At 43.2% G+C, this 23,862-nt stretch overlaps 1 long non-coding RNA gene across 1 annotated transcript in view; it reads left to right on the top strand.

Annotated features, from left to right (window-relative positions):
- Positions 1-6,051: 6,051 nt before the first annotated feature.
- LOC147577464 (uncharacterized) overlaps positions 6,052-23,862 on the top strand; it is a 190,581-nt gene continuing 172,770 nt past the window's right edge. Inside the window, exon 1 of the long non-coding RNA XR_015255822.1 lies at positions 6,052-7,110. This is a non-coding gene — a long non-coding RNA (uncharacterized LOC147577464). The remainder of the gene's footprint in view (positions 7,111-23,862) is intronic.

Here is a 23,862-nt window from a genome sequence, read left to right as displayed (position 1 = left end):
GTCCCAGCATATCTGGCTCTTGTGGTCACTGTACTTCTGGCTGACTGTCCTGAGGAAACCCTGGAGCATCAGTGGGGTCTGCCCTCGGGCCCCCTCCCCACCCAGGTCAGGTGACTCCAACCTAAATGGGCAGCCATGGCTGCTTCTCTCTAATGCTGCTGCTCCTGGGAGAACTTTGGGCAGAATTACTTAGTCACCTCTGAACTAATAGGCTAGCAGTTTTCAGCCACTCCAAGCTTATTCCTAAAGGAGCTTTAGTGTTTACACTGCTAAGCTTTTGCACAGTCTATGTATTTGATAAACAGTAAAAAAAAGAAAAGAAAAGAAAGGAAAAATTACATCTGTCCTCTCCTATTTTTCAATGATAGTCTTCATTTTCTTCAAAGGTCAACTAAAGACAGAAACAATTTATCTCAAATTGCAAGTTATTTGCAGTGAATACCTGAACAGTCAGCTCTGATGGGGGCATAGGTGGGGAGCGAGAAACTTCAGGGAGCTTCTCACAGTCTCTAGAGCCACATGTGGTACGTAAGCTCCGCCTCTGTGGAAGGTTAGCTTTACCACCAAGAACTTGCTCTTTAAACTGTGCTTCATGAGGATCCCCCGGGGGGCTCAGTTGGTTAAGCATCTGACTTCAGCCCAGGTCATGATCTCGTGGTCTTGTGGGTTTGAGCCCCGCGTCGGGGTCTGTGCTGACAGCTCAGAGCCTGGAGCCTGCTTTGGATTCTGTTGTCTCCCTCTCTCTCTCTCTCTCTCTTTCTCTCTCTGCCCCTCCTCTGGTCACACTCTTTCTCTCTCTCGGAAATAAATAAACATTAAAAAAAACACTTTTTTTTTTAAAAACTCTGTTTCATGAGTTCCAGGAGGGTTCAGTGCCTCATAAATGTTGTATGTGACCCAGGACAGGAAATAGGATAAAAGCACAGGAATTTTTCTTAGGGAAGAAAGAGAAAAGTCTCCAGATGTTCTTTAAAAAAATTTTTTTTAATGTTTATTTATTTTTGAGAGAGACAGAGACAGAATGTGAGTGGGTTAGGGGCAGAGAGAGAGGGAGACACAGAATCCAAAGCAGGCTCCAGGCTCTGAGCTGTCAGCACAGAGCCTGACACGGGGCTCGAACTCAAGATCCGTGCGATCATGACCGGAACCGACTGAGCCACCCAGGCGCCCCAATCCAGATGCTCTTTTAAAGGCGGTTCCCCGTCTTGGTCCCCTTACTTCAGAAGATGGCAGAGCTGAATGAGATGAGCTCCTACCCCGCCCCTCCCCCCATTGGCGGCTTATGCCCCCTTTGAATCTGTGGCTGGTCAGTACAACACGGAACTGTAACCACCACCTCAGGAGCTTGATGGTCGGGGACCAACACCTGTGCTTTGTGACACGGCTACAGAGAACACCCACGTGTCTAGCCTGAGGTAGCCATCTCCAAAACATGTTACCTTGCTCAAAGAGAAGCAGAGCCTAAGAGTATTCAGGAAGAGTGCAAATCCATAAATTCACTCAACGATACATGCCCAACAGTGCCACCTTTCTCTCTGCAAAGGACACCCCTGCTATTACTCTGGGTTGTAGAAGTTTTTCTTTAATATAATTAAATCTGCTGTTTCCTAAAAATGGAAAGCAAAACGGGAAGCTTTTTAAAAGCTATTGTGATAGAATGGCCTTGAAATGTATTAATGGACTCATCATTGAAGAAGAGAAGGGAGTAAGGATGTCTTAGTTCCATTTTTATTATTCATTTCTTTCCCGTAGAGATTTAGATAAACTTGTCTTTGTCCCTAATCATCTCCAAGAGTGGAAAAGGATTTCCTCACAGAATTTTAAAGCAGGAAGGAACCCTAGAGAATGTCAAGCCTGAGGGTAGATTTAGCAGAAAAATCCCACCTTTTTTTCAGATATTCAAAAGAACTTTAGAGCCAGCTTCCTCTCCCGAGAGAAGCTCGCAAAGGTCATCGATTCCCTCATTTGAAGCATAATTTCACTTGATTTGGTGGGGGGGGGGGGGGGAAGGCCCAGATTTACTCAAGTATTTTTAATATAAAACAATGGGAAAAGAAATAGTTTTATTAAATGACTGATTAAAAAAAGGTTATTGGAAATAATAGATACAAGCCATGAAATGTGAGTTTCCAAACAACACATAGTAATAATACTAGTCAGAACCGACCCTTATCCATCACTTGCTGCATGCCAGGTGTTGCTCTGAGTGGTTCATACTTCTATGAACTCATTTAATCCTTACGAGGTAGGTATACTATCAGTATTCACACTGCACAGATGAGAATACTGCTGAAAGAGATGAAATAACTTGCCCCAAGTCACATGAATAGAAAGTGCTAGAGCTGGTATTTGTAGGTTGGCAGTTTGGCCTGAGGACCTACACTCTGAACCACTAAACACACTGTGCCTTGAATCAACGGTTGTTCCCGTTCAACGGTTCCACTCCGTTACTGAGAAAATCTCAGTGAGGGACTAGAACAAGCATTTACGGTGTGCCTACTGCATGCCAATTATTGGGCCAATTCTCACAACACCCCAAGGAGATCTGTTATCTGAGAAAATCTCAAAGATCTGAGTGAGGGGCACCTGGGTGGCTCGGTTGGTTAAGCGTCTGACTTTGGCTCAGGTCATGACCTCACGGTTCGTGAGTTAGAGCCCCGCATTGGCATCTGCACAGTGGGCTCAGAGCCCACTTCGGATCCTCTGTCCCCCTCTCTCTGCCCCTGCCCCATGCACTCTTTCTCAAAAATAAATGGACATTAGGGAAAGAAAAGAAACAGATCTGAATGAGCATTTATCCTGAAACTGTGTGCTAGTTATTGGATCAACTCTCAGAAAACTCTCTGGTAGTTTTCCTGATGTCAAATGAAGGACTAGATTCAGAGAGTGAGGTTCAGAGAGGTGTAGTTAATTTGCTCAAGTCACAGCCGGTCGAGAAAGAGAGCAGGTATCTGGACATGTATTTGTTTGATCTCAAATTTGTATTTATCCCACCATCCTGCACTAAGAAGTACAGGCAAATAAGTAATCTGATACTTGAACTTGTTCTGTGGTCTAGAATTTTAGTTTTGTTTTTTTTTTAGTGTTTATTTATTTTTGAGACAGAGAGAGACAGAGCACGAGCAGGGGAGGAGCAGAGAGAGAGGGAGACAGAATCAGAAGCAGGCTCCAGGTTCTGAGCTGTCAGCACAGAGCCCTTGTGGGGCTCGAACTCATGAACCCGCAAGATCATGACCTGAGCCGAAGTCAGATGACCAACCGACGGAGCCAGCCAGGCGCCCCATAGAGTTTTAGTTTAAAAATATATATAGTTATTAAATTTTCCACACGAGATCTTTATTGAACAATATTACAATGGCCAGTTAACACTAATGACTCTATTTTGACCTAATATCTTAAAACACCTTTGCTTTGAAAGTGAAAGCATGAAAAAGAGCTGAAAGGAGAAATGATGTAATTAGCATTTTCAGGACAATACCTGTTTGAGTCATTCAACCAGGTGCACTGGAGATGTGCATATAATTGTATGTCCAATCTAACTTGAAGGACCTTCTAGAAAGAGAGGTAGGTGTCAGAAATAGAGATCAGAGCTGCTGTGTGAAATCCGCCATTTGCCATTCTACTCTGATTAGGGCTTCTTGCTTGACCAGTAATGAGTAGAAACTGAATTACAGACTTTGGCCTTTTCTGCAGGCTCCCGTTATGCCAAAAAGCAGCTGATTTATCCGTGAGATCTGTGTACTAAATGAAATGGCCCAGATAAACAGATGGCCTGGCCACGGTGGTATTTCACAGCAACATGTGTTTGTTTGAATAACATGGTCATAAACCTTTCACTCTGGGTCTAAAATTAAATTGTGGCTTTTGGATCTTACCTGGGGCTACTCAACAGAAAGCAGATTCAAATGTCAAATTTATGGCTTGGTTTCATCAGTAAGTTCTACATAATTTTCTACATTCATTTGTAAGAAGAACTTAAAATGTGTATCTTTCGAGTGTGTGTGTGTTGGGGGATATTGTACCTACAGATCCAAACCCTACAATTCTGATTTTCGACAAAGCCAATTACTGCGTAGGGTTTTTGTTTTGTTTTGTTTTGCCTTATCAAATGAAAAATGTGCTTCACTGCCATTCTGAACCTGAAGTTTTACATTCTGACACAATAGCCTGCCAAGACTCTGGGACCCACTCTGCTATAATATAGTGACTGACTGTCTCTGTATCTTAAAAAAGTGGGGAAAGAAGCACTCTGTTTCTATAGCATTCTGCTCCAAATGGTAATCTGATGTGGTATCTATGACTCTTAACATCAGTCCTCACAGGAGAGCCAAGGATGATGTTGGTGGTGTGGATACCTCCCCTTATCAATGGTGAAATAGCATGAATTGAGAGAGGAAACAGCAAAGCAGTTCAGTACCATTTTCTTCTCATCGCTCAGATGTACAAAGAATAAGTAAGACTGACATTTTTGCTTTGTTAAAATCATGAATTGTTATTTGAGATAGTCTAATAAACCTCATCCTATTCTTTGTGTTTATCCAGCCGCTACCCCCAAGAATAAAAGAAATTGCCATTATTGTTAGAATAGTGAATTGGTATTATGGAGATTATGTTCCCTTCTCTCTTTACTATTATAATTTTTAATAACATTTATTTTGAGGTAATTATAAATTCACATGCAGTTGAAAGAAACAATATAGAGGGTTTTCTGTGTACCCTTCACCTAGTTTCTCCTAGCAGTAAAATCTTGAAACAACTATAGTACAATGTCACAAACAAGAAATTAACATTGATATAATTCGGGCCTTATTCAGATTCCAGTTCTAAATGTACTCATTTTTGTGCATGCACCTGTGTTTATGCATTTAATTCTATGCAGTTTTGTCACACGTGTAGATTCATGTGACCGACACCACAGTCAAGATACAAAACAATTCTGTCATGAGGATCCCTTGTACTATTCTTTTGTGGCCATAGCCACCTCCCTCCGTTGTCCTCTCCCTAACCCCTTCTAACCACTAATCTGTTCTCCATCCTTCTACACATGTCATTTCAAGAATTCTATATAAATGGAATCATACAGTATGTAACCTTTTGAGATTGGCTTTTTAACTCCGAATAATCCCCCTGAGATCTATCCAAGTTGTTCATAACATAAATGTACCACAGTTTATTTAGTCATTCACTCCATTCAAGGCTAAATGGTCAAAAAACCTGTGCTTTTTCTTCCCCCAATTTTGGCCTATTACAAATATGAACATCTGTGTATAGGTTTTGGGGGGAACGTAAGTTTCATTTCTCTGGGATAAATGCCCAGGAGTGCAATTGTTGAATTTTATGGTAAACGCTTATTTAGTTTTATAAGAAACTTCGCTACTCTTTTCTAGATTGGCTGCACTATTTTATATTCCCAGCAGCAACACATTAGATTGTTCCATAACAATAAAATCACGTTCCACACACCTTTGAGAGCCCAGGCCAATTCAAGTTCTCCGTGACATCTCTCCCTCATCATTTCCGGCTATGCTTACCCCTCTCTTACATCTTGTAATATTTTGAACCATTCACTAATATTGGTGGACTTTCAATATTTAAATATTTCTTATTTTAAAGCCTCCCCATTCTAACTACACTGTAAACTCGCCAAGCCCTAGGATCATTATTTTCCCTTGCTATTTCCCCTGCTGAGTCTGGCACAATAATTAGTAATCAGAAAATAGGTTTTGAATGATTAAAGTTGAATACATAAGAAGTAATAGGAGTCAATTAAATGTGTTGTAGTTTTCAAAAAATTACCAACTTTCTCTTTATCAGACTTAGCTAAATTCTAGAACCATGGTTATTAAGCAAATTGCTACAGATACAGCACACTTAAATGTGTGACTATTCTATTTTGTTCCCCAAATAATCTTGATACTTTCTCTAGGAAGATGTTACACCATTAGTGAAATGGCAAAATATTATATCAATTTTTGCTTAAAGTGGTTTAAATTACGTCTTTTCTCCAGGTGTTTCTTACCTCGTCATCCTAGCATTAGTTCACAGAAGAGCAATGATGTGTTGGTAAATGTTTAGTGACCAGTTCTCCGGAAGGAAAAAGAAAATGCCCTCGGGTGTAGCTTTTGCCACTGAGTAAATACTCTGACCGAGGCCAATTTCAAGCTACCATTTTGATATCACTGAACATGATTTAGGGAGAGATGCCTACAGGAAGATCCAGTGAGCCAGTATGAGCTAGCCCCAGCATTCCAGTGCTAGGGGTATATTAAATGCAACTAATGGAAAATGTTCTACAATATATATCAACATTCAAATGAGTCACATGCACTCAAACAATGGGACTTTTTAAATGGTTTCAGTCTCCAAAATCTCTTTGCTCACCAGCAACCGCTAGTGTTTAATGCTTTCCCAGAAGTAGCCCACTCTACCCGCCCCCACCCCCCAGCTGATTTCTAGTCATCCCTTTTGTCTGTGCTCAGAGGCCTTTTTCTTAGTTCCCACTGACCACTCCCTCTCCCTCACACAACCAGTTTAACACCCGACCACATATCATAATTTCTCATCACGGTTTTACTTTGCCTTCAGGGTACCATGCACGATTTATGGATATATATTTTTGTTTCTATAATGTCTGAAACCCTCACTAAACTAGATACCACAGGAAGGCTGGGACTGTGTCCCTTTTGTTTATCCGTGGCCCCAGCAGCACCACGAATGAATGGGTGGGTCCATTGCCTTGACTGAGAATTCCTGCTCAGCAATACCTCACAGGTTTCACCTCCGTCTGCCCTGGGGTAGCCCCTCCTCTGCTCGCTCGGCCCATAACTCTTCAGTGGTTAAGATGTAACAGAGCAAAAGAGGCTATTGTGTTTCCAGCCATTTGCATCTGTTGAAGGAGGTCATTGAATGGACGTGACCGCAGGTTGACCCTCAACTCCAGAGCTGGTTTGGGGCAATCGGAGGCTCCTCCCCCGGCCCATCTGTGGAGCCCTCCTTCTGCAGATTCTGCCCCCCAGTTCCAAAGCCGGAGCCATTTTCAGGGATACAGACGTGAGAGAGCAAAGCGCTGCTGAGACAACCTGGACGAGTGAGACGCTTGACTTAAGCCAGGTAAGGCCTCGATGCAAACTTTTAAGTTTCTGGCAGGCGGCGGGTGTGGACACCTACCCGTCCTGCGGCTTCTCGAGACAAGCTTCGCGTGTAAGTTCCCTGGCTTATTAAACCTGCCACCTGCCAGCGTGGAGTGGCTGCGTCGTTCTTGTCTCTCCTTTCCTCCCCCATGCACAGGGTCAGTTTCACATTTCACCACGGGAAGCTCCGGAGTTCCAGAACCAACACCAACAAAACGCTCTTCGCAACCACCATTGGTTGGGGTGGGGCAGGTTCTTTCATTCATGTTTCATTCCATCTTATAATGAAATGTTGTTCTTTAATTAACATTTGCCAACTTTTTCCTTCTCCTCTGTTGTTTTTCCTGTCCTTACCATAAAGTCACCTCCTGTTCAGCGGGTCTGTTCGGCTCTGCAAATGAGGCCCCCGCCACTCATCTTTATTTAACAATCAGGCTATGCTTGTTTTAGCATTATAGAAGTAAAGGAACATTAACTGGTGTTTGTTTCTTTTTGCATCACTCACAGAAGTTGCAAAACTGGAAAGAAAGATTTTCTTTGTTCTTTGTTTTCTCTCTAACTACACTTGAATAAGACACTCCCTGAAAGCATTTAAAAAAATACTGCATGCTCTATTATTATCTGGGACCTAGAACAGTGCCTGCTACACAGTAGGTACTCCGTAGGCATATACTGAATGAGTGAATTTATTTCTGAATCATTTTCATTAATAAGGAGAGTATGCAGTCCCTTCTAGAAAGAAACCCTGAGGACAGATGTTTTATACAAGAATGATACTTAGCTATTTTGAAAAGAAAAACAATCTGTTAATAGAAATAACTGTAAAAATTAGCAACCAAATCTGAAGTTGAAATAAGTGTTAACAGAAGATAAGTCCGTATATTATGGAATCGATCTTGTTTCTGTCCTAAAACATCTTTCAGACTATGAGTGTTGAAAGTGCCAATTTCCTGAATTAAAAGCTAGTAGATTTTTACTTTAATGATACTATTTTACATTCATGTGACGCTAGCTGTGTCTTATGTTGTCACAGTTGATTATTATTCAAACTAACTGGAGAATTTCCTGTGCTTAAAGTCAGGCTATGTGCTACTGAACATAAAAGGAATAAAGATACTATGTCAGATATGTTAGTTAACTTCCAAGATCCATTTCTCCTCCTTTCTTAGAAATAAAGGGCACTAATTTTGAGCTGGGCACACAGCTAAGAATCTATTTTCCTCAGGAAACTTGCAGCTCAGTGTGAATGAGACTAAGTTTTTGCAACAAGTTTTAAGTGATGAGGTGGATAGTTCCTCCCTTAAAGAGGGAAGACATGCTCTTCTTTATCCCTCCCTACATCCTAATGACTGCAGTGCATTTGTGATGGCTGGAGCTTTAGCAATCATTTTAGACTATGAGGAAAAAAGCCGCAACCATGTCCATCTTCTCCCTCAGTGTGTTTTCAACACTTAGCACGAGACATCGTATATAGTAGATATACAATAAATATATATTGAATAAATGAATAAATATGATTTCTTTGATCATATTCTCTTCCCCTGTTTTCTTCTTGGAGAAACTTTGGACAACTATATTCTAAGAAAGTAGTTATAATAGTAAAGGTATTAACATTTCACGTTTGCAGAGTCCTATGCCAAGCCCTAAACCATCTCTAGCCATTTATACAATTAACTAGTTTTATAGATTTCCACAAATAACGAGTTTAAAAGTTACACAAGTAAATTTACACACTTAACTAACCATTTACACAAATAACTAGTTAATAGAATTATTCTGAAGTTGCCATTGTAATTCTTGGGAGAGTCACTGAATGTAAGGCTTCATCATAGCATAAGGAACTCATGCAAGAGAATTATATCAGCAGATTGATACCAGGTAAAAGATACATGAAGCAAGGACTGGATTGTTACCAGCCTCCAACAATTCCAATCAGCTAAGCTGGGGAAAGGAAGCAGGGGACCTAAGGAGACACTGAGTATGACCAGAACTGGAAGGTAAAGCAAGATTAATGTCAAGAGAGCACTGAGGTCTGCATGGGAAGGTGATATAGGATGGGGTTATGGGTCTGGGACTATTGCCTATGTAGCCTTTACCCCCAGAGTTCTTACCGGTGCATTCAGTCACTGCTAATTCCTGCGACTTCATGGCTAACTTAAACGTTCATTTTGGTAGTAGCCATTCTGATTGTCATTACGTTATTGCCTTAAGGTCTAAACTATATTAAAGCTTTTGAGAACAGATATCAATACATTATGTTACTGTTCAGTGTATTTCCCAGTGATCATTCAGAACATTCTAAACTCACAAACTTTCACCATTCCTTAATAAATTGCTCAGGCAAACTAACATTAGTGTAGTTTCAAAAAGATTTCAAGGCAGTCTTTATACGGAAGAGTCGTGTATTGTTCCTACCTTAATGGTTTGAAAGATAATGCTCAGCAACATCCAATAAAATCTTTTGAAATATTATGCACCCCCAGTCTTACTGCATCCCAGATGGATGCATTGCCTAATATTTATAAAGATGGATGCTTTGGTATGTGTTTAATGGTGGTATTTTTTTGCAGTAACTAATGCCGAAATTCCAGGAGAAGAAATTCGGTGCTGCAAATATTTACTATAGTACTGGCACATAAACCAAGAGCTATTAGACTTTAATGCTTTTTTCCCTAAACTTTTTATAGCCTTTCATTTTTAATCGTTGCCAATCTGCTGATTTTATTTTAAATAGATACTTCAAGACTGTGCTTTGTCAAAACAGACAGATGTATCATTAAATTCCCTCCCAAATTACACATTAGGCAATGTCTTTGTTTCATGTGCTACTGAGGTATTTGAATTTGTTATAATCTGGAGTAAAGAGGAAGCCGGAAAGCTGATTTGCAGAGTGAAAAGCTCTATAATTGAGAATTGATTGTTCTGATTGCATATGGCTTCGTGAAATGCCATTTGGCCCAAATGGGGGTGGTCATGGCTCTGTGTGCTCATTCTTGCACGTCATTCTAGCACAGTTTTATTGGGAGAGGCTAGTGGAAGAGTGCACACTAGAAGTCTCTGGCATTGCTTTTCCTGTTTATCAGTCATCTCTTTAAAGAAAGGGGTGAGGGATAATTTGGGTAATTCTCCAATATTCCTTATCAGTTGGGGAACTTCCTGTTACTACTGTTGAAATGAGTGATCACAAACTTAGTGGCTTAAAACGATACAAATTTAATATTTTATGGTTCTGGAGGTCAAAGTCTGAAATGGGTCTTACAAGGCTACAATTAACGTGTCAGAAGGGGTGCGGTCCCCCTGGAGGCTTTAGGGAAGAATCTGCTTCCTTGCCTTTTTCAGTTGCTAAAGGCTGCCTGCATTCCTTTGCTTGGGGCCCTTCCTCTATCTTCAAAGGCAGCAGTGTGGCATCTGGAAACTGTCTTTTACTGTCACCTTCCTGTCTCCATCTTTAACCTCTAAGAACCTATGTGATTACATTGAACCCACTAAGAAAATACAGAATAATTTCCCCATTGCAACATCCTTTTTAAAAAACACTTATTTATTTATTTATTTTAAGAGAGAGCAGGCAGAGAGAGAGGGAGAGAGAGAGACTCCCAAGCAGGCTCTGCGCCATCAGCACAGAGCCTAATGTGGGGCTCAAACCCACAAACCCCGAGTTCGTGACCTGAGCTGAAACCAAGATCTGGAAGCTTAACTGATTAAGCCACCCAGGGACACCCACCCCCCCCCCCCCCGATTGCAAGATCCTTAACTTGATCACATCTGCAAAGTCTCTTCAGCCTTGTAAGGTTACATTTTCACAGGTTCCAGGGATTAGGACATGGACATCTTTGGGAGGGACATTATTCTACCTTCTGAAGAGTACTTACTGAATGCATATTAAGCCACTTCTGTGTTTAAGGCCCTTTTATAAATGTGAAAACCCTTGATAGATTTCCTCTCAGCCTGGACAGCTCTGGGAGAAAAGCCATCTTTTTACCAAATAAGTCTCAGTACTGCTGTTAGTAAATGAGAAGAAATAGAGATTATCTTGGGAAGAGAAGCCTGTCTCCCAATAAGGGAAGCATCTAAGAAAGTTGGCTCTCTATAAGAACTAGATGCATATCTTTGTCCACTGCAACCCCGTGCCGCCCCCCCCCCCCCCGCCTGATTCCATGACACATAGGATAGTGATGCCACAATATGGTCTTCAGTGACCTTTTATTTTCTCATCCTATAAAGAAAATTCAAATCCCCCGTTTCAGAATCAGGAGAGAAAAACATTTAAAGAAAGCACATCTGATATACCATACTTACATTTGCATTATGTTTCAACTGGATCAAAGACTGTGGTCAAAAAGACCATTTGAAATCCTCAAAAAAGGCATCTCTGGATGGGAAAATATGAAAACTAGCTTTGGAGGCCCTCATATTGGGGATGATGGAGAAATTTCCATCAGCTCTGCTAGCTGCCATGTTTGTGAGCGGTGTGGTCTCCTGAGTTGTGTGAAATGGCCGTGCCTCAGAGTGAGCCCAGGTACTGAGGAGAATCTAGTTGATTTGAATGATAGAAAGAGGACAGAAGACAGGCAAGCCCTGCATTTTATGTACAGCCTGTCATTGGAGAGGCCTGTGCATCGTCATTAGTAAGCCTTACTAAATCCTGAAAATGTTCTCTTTGCTTCTAAAACTGTCCCTACTTTGGAGACTGAATGTTCTTTCTGTTCCTTTGACTGCCTCTAGGGTACATTTAAACTTTCTTTTACTACCTGAAGTTTGTCATGTGTTGGCCGCTTTGGTTTTTGCTGAGCTCAGTGATACCCCACTGGGTTCTGGAGGCCCCTCCATCAATTGCTTACCGGAGCTCCCTTGTGGCCACTGAATTAGGTTTTCTCTTTACCCACCAGGAAGAGATAGAGACATTTTTTTTTTTTCAGCGTTTATTTATTTTTGGGACAGAGAGAGAGAGCATGAACGGGGGAGGGGCAGAGAGAGAGGGAGACACAGAATCGGAAACAGGCCCCAGGCTCTGAGCCATCAGCCCAGAGCCTGACGCGGGGCTCGAACTCACGGACCGCGAGATCGTGACCTGAGCTGAAGTCGGACGCTCAACCGACTGCGCCACCCAGGCACCCCAAAGACATTTTAACATCTCTTCCAAGTTCTTTGGACCCCTGAAGAAGGATCTGTGCAGGTTTTCCTGTGTGTTTCCCTCATCAGAGTCATTTTGACTTCCTCTCTGGCGACAAGTCCCGGCACCTGATGCCAACGTGTTTCGCAGACAGTGGGAGATGTTCTACTCTTAAGGTAGTTTTGTCTTTGTTTTTTCTTTTCTCCTGTCAAGGTAACAAAAAGGAATGGGTGTTTATTTCCAGAGGCTCTTTTTCCCAATGTAAAGTGTTAATCATTACTAGTCAAGACTCTTTTAGTTTAGTTAGTTTTTCTATTCTTCCAAACTTCGTTTATTGAGGATCTACTATATATAAGGGATACATATATACATATTCATAAGGATTCTACATCTGAGTCCAAAGAATAAGCAGCATGAACACACAGAGAAGAGAGAACCTAGTTCCTTCTGAGATTCTAGGCCTGGGTTTATTATGATGTCACCAACAGAGTGTGACCTTGAGCAAATCCCGTCCTGTCTCAGGAACTCTGTTCCGCCACTGGGAAAGAGACTGGCACTGGCTGATCTCCAAGGTCACTCCAGCCCTGGGTTCAAATGAGCATAAGTCCAGACATGCAGCTCTCCAGGCCTGCCCTGTTTCAACAAGTGATGGAAAAATCTTAGGAAAGATGGGATAGAAAGATTGCTTCTAAAGGGTGTACGCTTTATGGGAAATATGCCCTTTATGTCTACAAGATAAAAAACTTTCCCCTCACAGTGTATTTCAGGAATCAGAGATGAAATCTGTTACGTAAAAAGAGTATGGTAGCAATGTTTAGAAAATTAACCAGCTTTTTTAAAAATTGAAAATGTAACACATACTCACTGTCAAAAATTTAGAAAATAAAAAGCAAAGGCAGAGGGATAACATTCAGCAGTAATCCCAGTGTTCAGAGATATCCACTGTTAACATTTTAGTGTGCTTCCTTAGAGTCTTATAGTTCCTTATATATCCCCCTGCAATTTATATGTTGAAGCCTAACCCCAGTGTGATGGTATTAAGAGGTGACGTCTTTGGAGGTGATTAAGTCATGAGGGTGGAGCCCTCATGAGTGGGATTAGTGCCCTTAAAAAAGACACCCAGAGAGCTCCCCTACCCCTTCCACCATACAAGGAGACAGTTACGACCAGATTCTAAATCTACTGATGCCTGAATCTTGAACTTCCCAGTCTGAACTGTGAGAAATAAATTTCTCTTGCTTATAAGCCACCCAGTCTGTGGTATTCCATTACAGCAAACCTAATGGACTAAGTTAAGTCCCAACTAAAATTGGGAATACTTTCCGTATGCTTTTTCCCCCATTAATAGTGTATTGTCAATAATTATAAAATGATATGTAATTTTGGAAACTAATAATATAAAGAAGAAAAAAACAGTTACCTTAATCTTCACATTAATTCTTAGACTCTGATGTGTGGCTCCTGCGTGGATCAGTTGGGTGAGCATCCGACTCTTGGTTTCAGCTCAGGTCATGATCCCAGGGTCATGAGATCGACCCCCATGGCAGGCTCTGTGCTGAGTGTGGAGCCTGCTTAAGATTCTCTCTCTCTCTCTGCCTCTGCCCCCTCCCCTGCTCTCTCTCTCTCTAAAATAAAAAAAAAAAAATTGGGGCACCTGCATGGCTCAGTCAGTTAAGCATCCAACTTTGGCTCAGGTCGTGATCTCATGGTTCAGGAGTTTGAGCCCAGTGTCGGGCTCTGTACTGACGACTTAGAGCCTGGAGCCTGCTTTGGATTCTGTGTCGCTCTGCCCCTCCCCCACTCACACTCTGTCTCTCAAAAATGAATAAACGTTACAAAAATAATACAAAAATTAAACATCTAATTCTTAGATACTAGGAAGTGTTTGGTCTCTTTCCCACCTTGTGCTTCATCCTTGATTCTTCTCAAAGATCTCATTTGAGACTCAGCACTGTTTTCAGGCAGCATTGTTTCTTCAGACAGGCGTGACATTCTCCTCTTTAAGCACAGGTAAAACAGTATGTGGTTCCTGCCCTGTGGACACTTCCCATGGCTGGCGCGGTGATTAACCTGGCATCAATTATACTAAATGCTGTTTAAGGAAGGAGGACGTGCAACCTAGAAATTAAACCATTAGCACTAAATTAAGGCCACTGTGTAACTGTCCAGGCACCTTTTATTTTTTTATTTTTTTTTTCTTTCAACGTTTTTTTTTTTTTTTAATTTATTTATTTATTTATTTTTGGGACAGAGAGAGACAGAGCATGAACGGGGGAGGGGCAGAGAGAGAGGGAGACACAGAATCGGAAACAGGCTCCAGGCTCCGAGCCATCAGCCCAGAGCCTGACGCGGGGCTCGAACTCACGGACCGCGAGATCGTGACCTGGCTGAAGTCGGACGCTTAACCGACTGCGCCACCCAGGCGCTCCTCCAGGCACCTTTTAGACACCAATGTGCTTTATTCTCTGTCTTTGTGCTTGACACAGAGATTTGGTGAATTCATCCAAGTTAAGCTGAGTTGGTCTGGGAGATATTTGAACAGACATCTGCACCAGGACTACCTTTCCTTCCAAGAGAATTTTCTGTTACTTTGTGCCAAGTTACTTTGGCACTGGGTGTCAGCCGTGCTGTTCAGGGTTCGTAGACAATTCTCCCCCTAAAAAATCCCCACATGTGTGATGCTCACTATCTGTTATTAAGCTGTGTGTGTCCATGTGCATGTGTGCCTGAATGGGTGTACTAGAGTGTGTGCCTGTGTTTGCACGTGAAAGTTCACAGACACCCAGGCATTTTTAAGTACATCAGCCTATTATTACAAGTTATAAATAGTATAGAAAGAATTTATATATATATATATATATATATATGGATTTGAAGTCAGAATGCATTTTCTTTTTGTAGCTGATATGTGCAGCAATCTTGTTAACTGTGGTTATCGTCTTATATAGAAGGTTTTCCTGTATCACACAATTTACAATAACCCCCTATCTACTAAGATGTATTGAAGGCCCACCATGTGTCAGACACTCTGCTAGGCTTTGGGGCTACAGCAGGGAAGAAACAGACAAACGCTGCTCTCCCAGAATCGATGCTCTAGTGGAGAAAAGTAAAAAAAAAAAAAAAAAAAAAAAAATATTGATTACTGCTGGGGAGAGACAAGGCAGGGGGATAGGACATGCATATGAATGCTGGTAGGTGTTGGTGGGGAAGGGTTTGAGGGTGGGTTGTTTTTTTTTAATGTTTATTTATTTTTGAGAGAGAGAGCATGAGCAAGGGAGGGGCAGAGAGCAAGGGAGACACAGGATCCAAAGCAGGCTCCAGGCTCTGAGCTGTCAACATAGGGCCTGATGTGGGGCTCAAACTCATGAACTGTGAGATCATGACCTGAGCTGAAGTCGCGGATTTAACCAACTGAGCCACCCAGGTGTGCCCAGGGTGGTTTTTTTTTTTTTAATTGATTTTAATTTTTTTAAGGTTTATTTATTTTGAGAGAGCAAGCACAGGGGAGGGGCAGAGAGAGAGAGGGAGAGAATCCCAAGCAGGCTCTGTGCTGTCAGTGTGGAGCCTGACGTGGGGCTTGATCTCACAAACCATGAGATTATGATCTGAGCTAAAATCAAGAGTCAGACGCTTAAACAACTGAGCCACCCTGGTGCCCCAGAGGGTGGGTATTTTAAATAGTGACCACATGTATGACAAATCATGTTCACCACAGATGTGAGTGATAAGGAGGCTTGTGAATGGGGACCTACAGCCTGTGAGGAAGGAAGTCATGCAGCTTCCTGGAGGAAGAGTGACAGAGGCAGAGGGATCCACATGTGCAAGTCCCCAAGGGTGATACACCCCAGATGTACTCGAGGAAGAGCAAGGAGGCTAGTATGGCTAGTCCAGGAGAAGTGAGGGGGAAATGGTAACAAGTGAGATCAGAGACGAGTCAGGGGGTTTGTTAAACCATGGTCCACAACTTCTCTAACATTTCTTCTAGATGCTGTGTGCGTATCATCTCACTCATACTTTGACCCAGTATACTTTGACTTTTGGAAGAAATTGTACAAGAGAAATTCCAGCCAAATGGACTGGTGATTATTTGTTCTCTTGTTTTGGTAATCTGGGTGGGTATATTAGTGGATGACGTTTCCATTGCTGCATAACAAATCACCACACATTTGGTGGCTTGAAACAATGCCCGTTTATCATCTATAATTTCTGTGGGTCAGAAGTTGGATCCTCTCCTCAGGGCCTCACAAACCAAAATCAAGGGATGGACTGGTCTATATTCTTGTCTGGAGGCTCTGGAGAGAAATCTGCATCCAAGCTGGTGCGGGTGGTTGGCCAAATTTAGTTCCTTACAGTTAGTTGGAGGACTGTCTTTGTTTCCTTGCTGTCAATCAAGACCTACTCTCAGTGTTTACAGTTCCCTGCAGTTCCCAGTCACAAGGTGCCCTCTGTCTTCAAAGCCTGCAAAAGAGAACCTCCCTTTCGCAGTTCTAGTCTCTTATGCCAAGAAGGGCCCAGTTCTGTTTAAGGGTTCATCTGATTAGGTCAGGCCCACCAAGGGTGATCTCTCTACTTGGAGTCAACTGATTAGGGAAATTAATTACGTCTGCAAAATCTCTTCATAGCAACACCTAGATTGACGTTTGACTGAATTACTGGCAGAAGGTGTATATACACTGGGAGTCAGGAATCCTGGGGGTCCGCTTAGATTTCTGCCTACCATAGCGGGAAAACCTATAGCTAGAGTGCACTGTATGTAGGAAGGGAATGTGTATGACAAACTTAGACCTAAATCCAAATGTACATTGGAAATGGGTGAAGAGGGTAAGTTGAAAAGGTGGGGAGTTTTAACAGTGGTAGCTTTGTGGGGGTTTTTGGGGTGTTTTTGTTTTTAGTATATTTATTTATTTGTTTGTTTTTTAGAGAAAGAGTGGGGGAGAGGAGCAAAGAGGGAGAGAGAGAATCTCAAGCAGGATCCATGCTCAGTGCAGAGTCAGACTCAGGGCTTGATCTCATGACCCTGGGACCATGACCTGAGCAGAAATCAAGATTCAGATGCTTAATTGACTGAGCCATTCAGGTGCCTCCGAGTGGTAACTTTGAATCACCACTGGTGGAGGTGTGAGAAATGAGAGGAGGAAATTTGCATTTGTTGGATACGATTGTGGATTGGATTTGGATTGGATTTGGATTTGGATTGTGGATTGGATTGTTGGATTGGAAAGTGTGAGCATTGGTATGAATAAGGAGGGTAAAAACAGTAAGGGGAAAACTTCTTCAGAGGAAGATGGACGGTCAGGGGGTGTGGGACACAGAATTATGAGTAGCTGAATGGTGGGTTTCATCCTCAGGGCCAGGAGAGGTAGAGCCAATCAGGAAAGTGAAGTTCTAAGAATACCATCTGGGAAGAGGTATGCCAGGATGCCAGCCTAGGCCTTTCCATAGCCCCATGTAGGCCCACCACCCCAGTGTTACTCAGAGTGTGGCCTGCAAATCCCAGCATCAGTACTAGCTGGTGCTTGTTAGACATGAAGAATCTCGGGTCCCACCTCAGACCTCCAGAACCAGAATCTGCATTTTAACAGGATTCCCAGGTGACTCATACCTGCATTAAAGTCTGAGAAGCATTGCTCTACCCAGCTGCTCCTAAGGAGAAAACCTATTGTCTAGGCTCCTTAATCATCTGACAAAAGTTTTGCACTCGGGGAAATCCCTGGTAAACCAGGACGGTTGGTCACCCAGGCTTCTATCATCCAAGGCACAGTGTTACGATTATAAACACCTGGTCGATGGCACCTTTGTGGCCCTGTGCCATTCCCTCCAGAGCTCCACTGTCACCCCAGGATTATATCATTCCTACAGTGGCTTCTCACAACAGGTGGGCTGGAGACAGGAACGTAAGACCCTCTGGGATGAAAAGACTTCTTACAGATCTCCACCCAGAGTGCTACCATTGCCATCGCAAACTCATGGAGGGCATGTCAGACGTGAGAACTCAGGAGGCAGGACTCAATCTGCCCAAGTCGATCAAGCAGAAAGGTTGTCCCTGAGAAGCCGAACACTGTGAGGGATGTCCCCTGGGAACCGGCCAGATGGGAAGGAGCCATCCATCTTGTGAGCTGCTGCTCTAACTCTTCAGAAATAATGGGTCTGTCCAGCGGGATGTGACTAAATGGCTTGAAGTTATAGCTGAGTGCCAACCGAGGGCCTGTCCCCGCTAAACAGAGCTGCCAACAGCCTCCACACAGAACCGCCCAACAAGATGAATGGCCAGCCCACTTTGGAACCTCACCACAGCTTGCCCCCCTCTCCTGGATGACAGGCCAGACATCTAGTATGTTGGGATGCTATAAAAACAGTTACAAATGAATGAGGGTGGACCACGGCTGGGAACTGAGGAAGTGTTATCCAGTATTTTCTCCCGTAAGCCTCACACCCACTCTAGGGCAGGAGCATATTTCACGGACGGGGAACTTAGGGTTCAGGAAGGAAAACCACTCGGAGAGCGAGTTGCAGTCCCAGTAGTCTTCCCTGGCTCTTTCTGACTCCAAATCTACATTCTCAACATGGCTCTCCTCTGACTTTATCTTGGCCATCCTCTCCCCACTGCAGAAACAACGTACACAGGACACATCCTCCAGCAGAGGGGGCATCTGGAGGCATCACATCTGACAGCATAGCCCAGCGCACCGAACCCCCAAAGTTGTTCTCTGTTAGAGGAAACAATGAATAGGAAATGTGTTAAAATTTTTGAAACACCTATAATTATCTATGTTTTGAATTATGTGAGGGCATGCTAGGTTTAACAAATACCAGGATGACAATAAGCAATTTATAATATATAAGGGTTTGCTTACACTTATTATATTCGTTTATCTTTGCAACCGCTTTGTGGTGTTCATGGAAGAGGTATTGTTTTCCTTTATGGGACAAAGGAAACTGAGGCTGAAAAGTGAAACTGGGCTTCGCCGAAGTCATACAGCTAGGATGTGGTCACAAGCACAACCGCCTGCATTCTGACTGCACATTCTGTGTTCTTTCTGTGACACCACAGTACAGCCGCGCGTGGCCGTGTGTTCAGTTCACGGCTCATCGTCAGGGAGGAAAGTAAACTAGGGTCCATGATAGTTGGCATAACTCATGACAGACCCGAGTGATGAATTCTCTACAAATGGCAGCATTTAGTGATCATAAGGTATGTCCACATAAATCATCTAATACACAGAAAATACACGTACTGCTTGTATGTATGTGAGATACTTAGGGCAGTACTGGAGCCACTAGACACGGGTGGCTTCTGGGCATGTGAAATGTGGCAAGCCTGTGAGCGCCTGGATGGCTCAGTCGGTTAAGCATCCGACTTGGTCTGGGCTCAGGACATGATCTCACAGTTCATGAGATGGAGCCCCACGTCCGGTTCTGCACTGACAATGGGGATCCTGCTTGGGATCCTCTCTCTCCCTCTTTCTCTACCCCTCCTGCGTGCTCTCTCTCTCTCTCAAAATAAATAAATAAACCTAAAAAAAAAAGGAAATGTGACACGCCCAGATTGAGTTGTGCTGTGAATATAAAATGCAGAGTTTCGAGGACATAGTATGAACGAAAATGTAAAATATGTCAATAAATTTTTGTACCCGTTGCATGTTGAAATAATTATATTTTGTATATGTTGGGTTAAAATGTATTGGTAAAATAATTTTCAGCTATTTCTTTTCACCTTTGGATGCGGCTACTAGGAAGTGTACAAGCACATACGCTTGCCTTTGCGTCTCTCAGACTTGCCTAAAGTCCACAGCACGTTGATATCAGGGTGAAGATGTTGAAGAAGGTCCCCAGGACTCATTCCAGTGAGGACTTAAGAAAACCGTCCCTTTCTCCAGTGGTGGACTCTGTATGGTGTAGAAGCGGGGCTCCGTGGAATGGTACTTCTCAAATTTCAGTTGTGTACAGAACACTCGCAGGTCTTGTTAAATGGCGCTCTCGTTCGGTGGTAGGTCTGAGAGTGCGACCTGAGGTTCTTTGTTACGAGCGGCTCGGTGGTGCTGATGCTGGGGCGCCCACCTACCTACTTGGAAGAGCAGGAATCCCTAGAAGAGGGACAGAAACCGCACTTTTGAGCAGGGGGGCTTTGCAGGCGTCTCAGGCCACACCGTGAGCACAATAACTGAGGGAGAAGGCTGCCCCAGATGTTGACACGCCCATTCGGCATGTGCCAGGCACTGAAGTAGGTGAGGGGAACGGGCTCATGCGTGTGGATGGGCTGGAGTGTGACACCTAAAGTCCATGGGAGGAGCAGCAGGGGTGTGATGTGTGTTGTGTACTGTAGGGGGAGGAGGGCGGAGGGGCTTGACAAAGTGAGTCATTCGAGCCAGGAGTGCGCCCCTTTTAAAACTAGGTTACTTGTGTGTTAATAGCTCCCTGAATTTTGACTCTACAGTTGATGTCTTAAACTATTTTCCTGTCTACATAGAACTGGAAGATTTTTTTTTAATGACTAGATGGTATTTTCTCAAATGGGGCTTTAGGTGAGAAGCTTACTGGGGAAGGGGTTTGACTGAACCAAGCAACAAATAAAAGCTCTAATAACCTCTCATCTTTTCAGTTGACACTGTTTGTAAAGTCAGCCTGCAATTCTTCCTTGTGTTATTTCTGGCTAAGGTCAGTTAAGGAAACTCAGAGAGCTTTCTCTCTTCTGTTTCGTTGGGGATTTTTTTTTTTTTTTTCTCATGCAATCTACAATCCCAGTGCTAATGGGATAGTCTGAATTCTTTTTTCTCTTTTTCCTTTTCTCTTCTCTCCCCACCCCACCCCCCCACCCCCGCCCTCCGGCTCTCCCCTTTCTTCTCTTCTCTTCTTTTTCACACTTTTCTTGCAATCTTCTTGGGCTTTCAGCTGCTTGTTTCAGGAGTTGCTTTTGTGCCCGGGGCCCCAGGTTTGCACCCGTGTTACTTAGCACAGTATTTTTTTTTTTAATATGAAATTTATTGTTAAATTGGTTTCCATACAAGGCCCAGTGCACAGTATTTGTGTGCAGCCCCTAAGGACGGAAGTGAGTCCTCAGAAGAAAGCACCTCTTCGTGTTGAGTCCTTCTTCAGCACAGTGGGCTGGAGGGCCGCTGTGGGACTCTCACGATTCTTGAGCTGGATCCCCCTCCAGTGAGACATTTTCTAATATCAAGTGGGCATTCTTCCCAGGGAAATCGTCTTCAGCCAAATCACAGGCATCTTCTCGCGTAGCATGAAGTTATTATTACTCTTCAGTCTCTTGCCGCTCTATATCTTGTAGCCATCTGGAGACCAAACCTTTATTTTGCAATCTGCAGGAAATTCTGGTAAGAGCTTGATGTTAGAATTCATAATCACTTTATAAGCCAGCTTGTTAGGATGGCAAGAAAAGAAGTTTTCAAATAAAACTCAAGAACCCAATAGGTTATATTTGAGGAGTAGTGGGCAGGTGGGAAGTATAGTGTGGTGTGGCTTTTGAGGATAGGATGCTGTGTCTGTGTTTTCTCATGCTCTATTTTTTTTAGAGCAGTTTTAGGTTCACAGCAATATTCAGCAGAAGGTTCTGAGATTTCCTTTTACTCCTTCCCCCACACATGCGTCCCCTCCCCCATTACCAACATCCCCCACTAGACTGGTACCTTGTTATAACTGATGAACCTGTATTAACACACCATGATCACTCAGAGTCCATAGTTTTTAGTAGGTCTTACTCTTGGCTGTTGTACATTCCGTGGTCTTGCACAAAATGTGTAATGACATGTATCCACCAGCACAGTATCAGAAAGAGTATTTTCACCGCCCTAAAAAAATCTCTGCTTCACTTCTCCACCTCTCTCACTCCCCCAGTCCCTGGCAACCTGCTCATTTTTTACTGTGTCTACAGTTTTGCCTTTTCCACAATGTCAGGTAGTTGGAATCATACAGTATGTAGCCCTCTCAGTAAGCTTCTTTCACTCAGTAATAGGCATCTAAGCTTCCTCCATGTCTTTTTGTTGTTTGGTAGTTCGTTATTTTTTATTGCTGAATAATATTCCATTGTCTGGCTGTGTCGTAGTTTATTTTTCCATTCACCTACCGAAGAACGTATTGGTGGCTTCTGAGTTTTGGTAATTACGAGTAAAACTGCATACGTCTGTATGAAGAGTTTTGTGGGAACGTAGGTTTTCAACTCCTTTGAGCAAATGCTGGATCGTATGATCAGAGTATGTCTAGTTTCATAAAAAACCACCAGACTGGCTCCCCGAGTGCCCGTACCATTTTGTGTTCCCACCAGCCATGAAGGAGTGTCTGTTGCTCCACGTACTAGCCAGCACTTGGTGTTGTAAGTATTCTGGATTTGGGCCATTCTGATAGAAGTATGGTGGCATCACTTTGTTGTTTTAATTTGTGTTTCCCTGGTGACATAGGATGTGGGAGCAGCTTTTCATATGCCTGCTCGCCATCTGTATATAGCCTCTTTACTGAGGTGTCTGACAAAGTTTTCTCAGTAAAAAAGCAAAATTATAAGTATTGCTCAAAACTATCCAGCCGTTTCCCATCTCGCTTAGTGTAAAAGCCAGAAACCTTCCCGTGATCTGGAAGACCCACTACAACGTGGGCCCCTGTCACTTTTCTGATAGAATCTTTCTGTTCTCCCTGTCACTCACTTCACCTCAGCCATATTGTTCTCTCATTCAGGCTCAGCGTACTCAGGCTTCCAAGATTGTACCAGGAGGAAGCTCTTCCTCTCCACAGGTCCGTGACTCACTATCTCATTTCTTTTGGATCCCTGCTCAAATACTACCTTATCTAGGAGGCTTTTCCTGACTGCCATTTATTAAGGAACTCCCTCCCCACAGGCACACTGTTCTGTTTACCCTGCCATATATATGTGTGTGTGTGTGTGTGTGTGTGTGTGTGTGTGTGTGTGTATCCAACAGGTGTTTCTCATTGGCCAAATCAAACTGGGCTGACTGGCAAGGAGGTCTGCGAACTACGGTTTTTGAGCTTCTCATCCCTTCAGTACAGAGGAGAGCTTAGAAAGGTAGGAAGCTTCTGATTTCCAACAAACAATATCCAGCACAGATGGTTCATTTGTTGATTAGGCAACTACTCTAGTTTTGTGGTGGCTACAGTCTGCTCCTGTCAATCATAAGCCACCCAGCACACTGCAACAGCATGTTGTAAAATCAGAACTCAGGGTGCCTAGGGGTTTCCTAGCTAAGACTAGATCTACCTGGCAAGCTTCTTCCCTGCCCCCCAGTGGTATTTCCAGTGTGTCTCTGGAAATAACTGTCAGGAGCATGCCAGACTACTGAATTTTCATGTCCTCACATTGTGGTCTGTTTGCTTTCCCTAGAAAACCCAAAAGATGTTTCCCTCCACCCTCTTGCACTAACCCATTCCCTAACAAGTATGCTCTGCTCACCTGATGGGTGCTCTGGGAATCGCTTTGGCTTCAGTCACTTGTAGGTATGATCGCAGCCAATGGGCCAGTGGCACCAAGCATCCAGGTCTCGATTTTTCACTGACAATCCTGACCCAGGCTGGGACCCAGGGCGGGAAGCAGGAAACGGAGGGCTGTGCCGTAGAGAAGGCTTCATAACACTCCACTGGGGTCAGAGCAGGCAAAGTAAA

This window comes from Puma concolor, chromosome C2 (genome assembly GCF_028749965.1).
Source record: "Puma concolor isolate L17-30 chromosome C2, mPumCon1.1.hap2, whole genome shotgun sequence".
NCBI classification, from domain to species: Eukaryota; Metazoa; Chordata; class Mammalia; order Carnivora; family Felidae; genus Puma; species Puma concolor.
This window is presented reverse-complemented; position numbering and strand designations above follow the sequence as displayed.